This window comes from Ostrea edulis, chromosome 8, assembly GCF_947568905.1.
Source record: "Ostrea edulis chromosome 8, xbOstEdul1.1, whole genome shotgun sequence".
In the NCBI taxonomy this organism is placed as follows: domain Eukaryota; kingdom Metazoa; phylum Mollusca; class Bivalvia; order Ostreida; family Ostreidae; genus Ostrea; species Ostrea edulis.
The window spans coordinates 20822300-20830944 of NC_079171.1; the positions used below are offsets into that span (position 1 = coordinate 20822300).

Consider the following 8645-nt stretch of genomic DNA (forward strand, 5'->3'; position numbering starts at 1 on the left):
CGTCTGTATTCTCTGCGGGTTTTCTTTCATTCAAACGCTAAAAAATCCCGATGGAGTTCACAATAGCCGTGTTTCGAGTTACTCCGGAACACCCGGGAATTTTCGTATTTAGCCACGCCGGTCACGTGATATGAGCAAAATGTTCCACAGGGGTACTTCCGGTTAATTTTGTTTACACTGGTAACAAAATTGTTTTTGACAAAATATAGATTTTGCGGCACAAACTGTCGCAAATCAGATAAAGGATAGCAAGGGATATATATTTACTTGGGAAGATGTCAAAGATTACCTTTTCCCAAACCCGGGAAAAGCGTTCACGCAGAGGAAACGATGGCGTCATTTGTGTAGAAAACCACGAGCAGCCGAAATTGAGTGCGATTATTACATTCCGTGAAAGCTGAACCAACAAAGAAACATCATTGTTCTAGCCAGGTTGCTTATATTAACTTTTAGGAAAACCAAGAGGTTTGTACTGACTCTTAAAAATATAATATAGACTGTGCAAAATCTTGTCAATCTTCAAGAATAGGTATACTTGTACCCTCATCCACATCTGAGCAGTGTATGTATTTTACAACGGTGTTCATGTGACATTAAATAGACAATTTCAATTATGAACTTATGGTCCAGGCTCATAAAAATTATGAAGCAATTTTGTGAGGGGGGGGGGGTATATATATCTGCCAATTAAATAAAATATGAGAACACCAGATAATATATCCCTACGGATCTATACTAGAATTTGCATGATCATTTATTCAAGCTCCATACCGATGGTTCATATCAAAGAACATTGATCTTTTCTCCAACTTTTAATACCAATCAAGCACAGGCAATATGCATCGCTTGGGGTCGAATTTACTATTAAAGAGTACTCTTTAATATAGTAAATTCGAACACAAGTGATGCATATTGCCTGTGCAATCAAGGTACTTTACATGTACATCAGATATGTACATTTCCACTCAAACCACTTGTATACAAGAAATGGAACCAGCTGAACATGAGCCAGGTTATATATTATATATTTGCTCTCCTACCCCTTTGATTCAGTACTGTGTATTAAAGGAAATATACTATTGAGTATATATATTTTTTAAAAAGAATAACAAAGAACAACAATTTTCATTCATATTTTATTCAACATATATATACACAGGTTGATAACAATGGCTGATCTGCATATAATGACTGCTAGTTATTGGCTGGTATGCAGTGAAAGGAAGCTAAAAAGGAGTAAAAAGTTCGTATCAGCCAGGTGAGAATTAATTTCTTCTTTTTTGTGTGTTATACATATGTAATTCTTTTCTTTTGCTGCTTCAAATCTTGTGTATTTGAAAATTTTCAGTCTAATATTTTGGCAATGTTAGAGGTAGTGTGGTTTAAATAAACCAGTGTTAAGGAATATCCAGTAATGGCATGACATCATGAGAGTTTGGCATACCGACATTCAGATGATTAATGATGAAACTGAAGACCTCAAGTGAAAGGCATGGAAAATTATCCTGTTCCCATATACCTGAAAAAGAAGAGGGATGCCACAATATTGATAATAGACTTTTGTCAATTTGAGAAGCAAAGATGTAAAAAAAAAAAAATAATAATAATGCTGAAATTATAATTCATGTATTTGTTAAAAATACTGTTCACTGTACATACATGTATATATTTTTTTAACTTATTTGGAAATACATGAAGTAATTCATATTAAAACTGAATGTACGAGTTTTCATGATTTTTATCAATAAAGCTTACCATATTTATTGTACATATATCTGATTTCCCCTATACATTGTAGTCATATGAGAGCTTGCTTGCATTCAGAGATCTGACATCATGTATAAAGCCGAGTTAAACAACTTCAAAATCTACCCAACATGTTTTAAATGAACACAAAAGATTCTTCCTAATTTCTTCTTTTTTTTCAATTTTGTTCATAAATTTATATTCAAGTCAATTCACCTTTTTCAAACTTTTGATGCATATGACAGATTTCCTCTGTATTGCTATATCTATCAGGCCCAGCACAATCTATATTTAGCTATATAGTTTTATAAAGCTATTTCAAACAGCTTCATTAAGCTAGTTTCGATTAAAATTCTTAAGTGCAATGACACATAACAATATACATGTACTTTGAACTAACCACAACACTATTCTAGGTATAGATCATATGTCATTTTAAGAATTTTCATGAAAAACGAATTTCTTTTGTATTGATAACTGTCCACTGCCTTGTGTGTGTCGAAGCTTTGATAAGTATATGATGACTTTACAATGTGGAATCTGTAACAACTTAATAATCCTAAACATTTGACAATTTTGAATCAAAATTCTTCGTAAGGTACATAGTTTAAGAAGCTTTTTTTGTTTACAGTGTGTTGTTTCAAGTACAAGGATGAAATAATTTCACTTAGAAATTCAATTTTTATGCTTTAAAAATATATTTGATAGAAGATTTGAAATAGTTATATCAAGCAATTTCAATTAGCTTTAAAAAGCTATATAGCTTGATCAGCATATTTATATAGCTAATTATACTAGAGATTGTGCTGGACCAGTCTATGAGCACATAATTGAAATTATGTTGCTGAAAGGAATAATATTACCTTAATCATGATCAGATATATATTTTGTTCAGTGATATAAATATGAACAGTAATCACAAATACCTACTGGATTGTGAAAAGTCAATAAAATGACTACAACAATAAATAGTCATGCTAAAAATTCTTCCAATTACATGAGTATATCATTAGAAGTCAAACTCCAAAGACTTAATTTGTAACACAAGTATTAGTTGATAAATAATTATTTTCAAATTAGACAGCATATTGACTATACCCAAGTAGATAATTTTATCCTCACCCACATATGGCTATACCATTGCATTCAGAAACCCAGTCTAATTCAATCTAAACTAGCTTTAAATAATAAAGCCATTTCAAATACCTATAATATTATAGCTAATCTATTACTTTTCACTGTGTATTGTCATTATCTATATTTTATATCAATAATTATCAGGTCCAGTCCAAAGACTATTTCTACCTATGTAGCTACTTATAGCTACCTAGGTATTTAAACCTACTCCAGGTAGCTATTTTTACCTACGTTTTCCTTTACTTGCATTTCGTGGCCAAACGCAGGAACGACGCAACATGGTGTGTACCAAATTTCTTGATTCACTTATACTGACAATGAATACCACAAAAATATTGGACAAAAAATGATTACTTTCAAATTTGCATCAATAACTGCACCCACTTCCATTCTCTCGGAACTTAGGATCAAAGATACATGATAAGAAGTCTAGAATGTTTTACAAATCTTTATTAATTTTAAAGTTAACATTCATGCACTCTTACATTAAAAGTTTTTGAGTCGATTTTTCATGCAATTTCCTCTACATTTTCCACCCTCGTAAAGTATTTAAATTTACACTCCGAATTTTGTCATGCACATGCACAACATGATACATAAAACGACTGACCTGTTTAAAAGATGTGCGTTAATTATTATTTATCTATATCTTTAAAAACATGTAAAAGTAGCTACTTTAAGTAGCTTTAAATACCTAGGTAGCTATTAATAGCTACGTAGGTAGAAATAGTCTTTGGAATGGACCTGGTTATATATGTTACATGTTTATGCCCATTTTGGCCCTGATTTGGTAACGTAAATTCTATTTCACATAGGCCCTATAGACTGTACTGGACCTAATGCCTGCTTTATGAAGCAGTGCACATTGTGTTTTGTTTAATCATATATATATAATGTCGTCATAATTTTCATTTTACCTGTTTGACAGGTTTCAGTGAGTCTAATACGTTCTTTTCCTTTACCCCTCCGGTTACTAGACAGCTGGGCCTTGTGCGAGTTACACGACATCGTCTTCTTCTGTTCTTGACCAAGTCTTTCGTTGTATTTCGTAGATCAATAGTAGCTTATCAAACGCTCATAAACAAATATGTACCGCATACACCCCAAACTATGATATGTGTATTTCAATTTCATGATGATCGACAAAATTAAGCCTAGGCCTAATACACGAAGTGTCGACAGTTGGTTTACAAAGGTAAACAACGATAAACCGGAAGTAACCCTGTGGAACATTTTTGACGCGGCGTGACTAAACACAGAATAAACACTGTGTTCCGGAGTAACTCGAAACACGGCTATTCAAGGAAAATGGCTGCGATTGTTTGGTTTGAAAGAAAACATATCGCAGCTAGATGCGACGTCACAATGCACCGTTTACGTCGACTGGCGTTATATTCCTCGCGTTATTTAAGTAAACCATCTTGAAAACTATTCAATTCGTACCCGTCCCTGTTCATACATAAATCTGAATTCACAATTAATTTAATTTGGGTATATTTCATATCGTACGTTTTGTTGTTTGAATGAACGGAATAGATTAGGCATTATTGCGAAAGTTTAAAATTCGTTATGCGAGAATATACAACTTTACAGTGTGGAATAAACTTCGTGGGAGAGAGATTACAGCAATTTGTTTACGAATTGCCAGGAATCGCCTAAATAGCCATCATATTGTCTGTATGGCGCAATCTGACTGGCTGATAGTTCTCATGAATATTCCAAGCGAAAGGTCATGCGGACGTGACCCTATATGGGGTTACGTCAGATCCTAGTGTAGCGATCTAAGTGAGCGGATCTCAGGATCTGGTTTTAATCAAATTGGTTCGTTTTCTGTTCAACATTCAATCAAACACAATGATTCTGTTTGTCATAATCAAGCAACAGTTCTAGAAGAAGCCAGTGAATGGATGGTGTCCTTTCATAATTTTCAAGACATGATGTCAGTGACGTTACATGTACATGTATATGTACTATCATAAAGTACTTTCTTAAGCATCTTTTATCTTATGTTTTCTTTAGACTATTAAACTATATGAAAGGCGAAGATAACGAACAGTGATTAATCTCATAACTACTATAAGCAATACAAAATAGAGAGTTGCGCAGGGAGTTTTTTTTTTAGCATGGTTGCTTTACATCTCATTCCAGTATTTTTCACTGACCTAGAGACGTCATACCCTGTAAAAATTGATTATAGTCAGTTTCTGACATTCATGTTATAATATGTTTTTATAACATATGGTGTACAAAACGTTGCAATATTATACAAATCTGCATTTAAGTTTTTAAATCCTGATTTATAGTCAATTATCATGTCATCGATATGCGAAAATTTTGATTTATAGGGCTCATGGCGGGTGTGACTGGTCGACAGGGGATGCTTACGCCTCCTAGGCACCTGATCCCACCTCTGGTGTGTCTAGGGATCGGTGTTCGCCCATCTATCTATTTTGTATTGCTTGTAGGAGTTATGAGATTGATCACTGTTCGTTATTTTCACCTTTCATTAGTTATGATTATTATGTTTATTAGATAAATCTTCATATATATTCCTTAAATCTTTATTTATATTCAATGATATTCCATGGTATGCAAAAAGCCTTATTGAGTATATATCAAGATTTATCGATTACAGGGTATCAGTCAAGATTTATCGAATATACATCAAAATTTCTCGCATATGGATAAAAATTTATCGAATAAAAACCAAGATTTTTGCATAAATATAACAAGATTATCAAGAAATGAGATATCATTTTTTAGTGTCATTGGGATATGACAAGAAGTTGGTCACGAACTATATTCAATTAAAGGCTGGGGACGACCTAGATTCTCTGCCACCTGGTAGACAATTAAACCTATTAGGGCAAAAAGGCGGGGCTACCTCCATCATTGTCAATGATGCTGATAAGAGCAAACATTGCACACAGCTGGGTCAGTTTTGTTGAGACACTGGGGAAAAGCAAAGTCTAGATATGTAGTTCTAGTAGACTGATAAAGCAACTGCATAACACTGTCCGAAATATCATATATGGTTATGAATGTTCATTGTACTGTAAATGAAGTAATATTTTAATTAGCAGTCTGTGCAACTGTTACAAGTATTCTGAATATTTACCTATTCGAATTATTTTTCTTTTGCCTTTAAAAGAAGACTTTATATATATCTTCCAAATGTTTTCTCTGAACGTAATTGTGTTGTTTATTTGTAACGTGCGCCGAATTCACAAATCTATTTATAGCGAGTTCAATTGACACACTTACAACAACACGAGTCAAAACGATTTCAAACTTTTACAAATTTTAATTCTACAAAATTAATCATAAATATATATACATACAATAATACACAAGTAAACAACACGGATATTAAGTTCTACTCAACTTGTTTACATTGATTAGCGTATTTGTGAATCAATTCAGGAATCCTCACACACATGTTAAACATATGGATTGTAGATCAGATCCTAGGTAGATGATCGGACCACGCACTTCCACGGACCAGTGGATTACAAAGTGCTTCTATTTTAGCGAGACTACTGTCATGTTCTTCTCCAGACACAACACTCAGGACTGCAGACGATCACCCGCTCTACCTGACACGTCATCCGATCACATAAGAAGCTTTCCAAGTGACGTCACAGATACACAAAAACAAAACAGCTGATACAACAGCTTAAATGCAAATCTATAACCAGATTATCGTAACACTTTCCTTTAACACTTCGTGACATTCTATGATTTGGTTTCCATATAGAAGTAAATTTTCTCTCTACATTTTCGTTCCAGTGACAGACTGCTAAGTTAGCTCTAGCAATGTAATGGTCATTTGAAAATTATATTCTTTTATCTTGATAAATATTTACAACGTTGTTAAAACTTTCTACAAAATATGTATCCTTACATAGTCTGTAACCATGAGGATGTTTGAAAATAACAAACATTTTATGACACTTAACAACAGTTTTTCAGCCTTTGGATCTGTTATAACCTTTCTGGAAATTTCATAATTAGGGTCTTTCTTGCACCTTGAGGATACATGGCACGATTGCTGATTATATTTGTAATGTTCAACAATGTTGAGAAGGAGGGGTGTTAACTTTCTCGGGTTTTCCTCCCAGTTCCTGATGGCCCAATGGGAATGTGTGGACATTGGTTCCGCTTTATCCTCTAGTTCAAATGACCAGGTCTTTCCTTCTAAATATGACGGTCCTGATGATACTTTTTCAGAGCTGATTTCATGGATTTTACAACATGCCAGGTGTCATTATGACTCTCTGATTCACACTCCTCACGGATTAACGTATTTATGGATAAATTTCTGTCATGAGCATGAATTCCGATATTGACTTCTTGATTTTTCATATGTTTGTAGATGTTTTCGGTCCCAATTTTTTCCACGTCTCTGTGATCTGATATTATCTGCATGTGTAACACGCTGATATGAAAGTACTTTATGAGACCGTTCACCAATTGAAAAACACTTATGCCTTTTGCATTTTTTTCTCCAGCCATGTCTGGCATCAGGCATAATAGTGTTGATTGTTACGAGTTCTTCATTTTAATATGAAGCAACTTCTCCTACTGTTTCTGTATCAGTGGAATCCTGATATTCGAACTGTATATGCTTTTTGATTTCTTTGAAGACTTTTGTTTGCTCTGTTTAGAAATCTTACCAACTCCAGCTCCTTCAGAAAAACGAACAGAATGTGATGGCCAAAGGAGACTGGTTATTTTCGCTCATCGCAGTGAAAACGAGCGGTAACAACACGACATTTCTGGTGTTTTCTACAGTTAAATCCATTGTGTTCAGCCACTTCTACAAGTCGTTTTAAAGACTCCTCTGCACAAAGAAATATTCTTTGATTAATATCTTTTTTGTACTTGGTACTCTCGGTGTTTCCTTTTCTGCGAGTACATTGTGACATTTGCTTTCATTCGACTTGTAATAAATTTTCCTACCGGTTTATTAGATTTCCAAATTAATTCACTCCTAATTCTTTGAAAAATTTGGAGCACATTTCGCTTTTGTTCTTCATCTCCTGCAAATCCAATTCTAATTGGGATTTCTCTTTCTCTTTTTCACTGAACTTGCCATTATTGCAGTGTGTTTATCATAACTAGATGTCTTTTTTGGTTTGAAGACTGTAATATGGTACTTTAAAGGGGTTTGTGTTTTTATTAACTACCCTGATCTGAATAACTAAGTAAATTGAATAAGGAAAAAGTGCTATGTATATTACAACTTAAAGTTTTAACATATCACTTTTGCATTATTTATATATATATATATATATATATATATATATATATATATATATATATATATATATCACAAATTCATAGTAAATCAATGGTATCCCTTCATCAGAAAATTTGACACCCCTGAAACAATAATGATCAGAACCTGAAACCTAATCCCAAAACCAGTTAGCACTTCCTAACCTTTAGAGGTGACAGAGGATGATCAGAGGGTCTTTTGGGATATGAATCTAACTATATATGACAGCTACATCTTTATTAAAATTGTGTAGAGAAAATATCATCCAATAACATTGAAAAAATTCAGACATATTAAATGCTGCCTCTTAATAAGTTTCTTCATGTTTTCCCTGGAAACAAGCATGCATATTCCTATTTCCCTACTTTACCCCCATATTCATCCTAGTTTGGAATTCTGTATCAGAAATTTGGGCCATAGTGAAAATGGAAGGAAATTTGAGGAAGTCAGTTGAAACGTCTCTTTTAGCAATTGAAGTAAT

General features: G+C 33.5%; 1 long non-coding RNA gene across 1 annotated transcript; it reads right to left on the reverse strand.

Annotated features, from left to right (window-relative positions):
* Positions 1–1122: 1122 nt before the first annotated feature.
* Positions 1123–4179, reverse strand: LOC125656170 (uncharacterized). The gene is made up of 2 exons (XR_007363040.2): positions 3801–4179; positions 1123–1519 (listed from the first exon to the last, which is right to left on the reverse strand). It is a non-coding gene; the product is annotated as an uncharacterized LOC125656170 (long non-coding RNA).
* Between the last annotated feature and the right edge of the window lie 4466 nt (positions 4180–8645).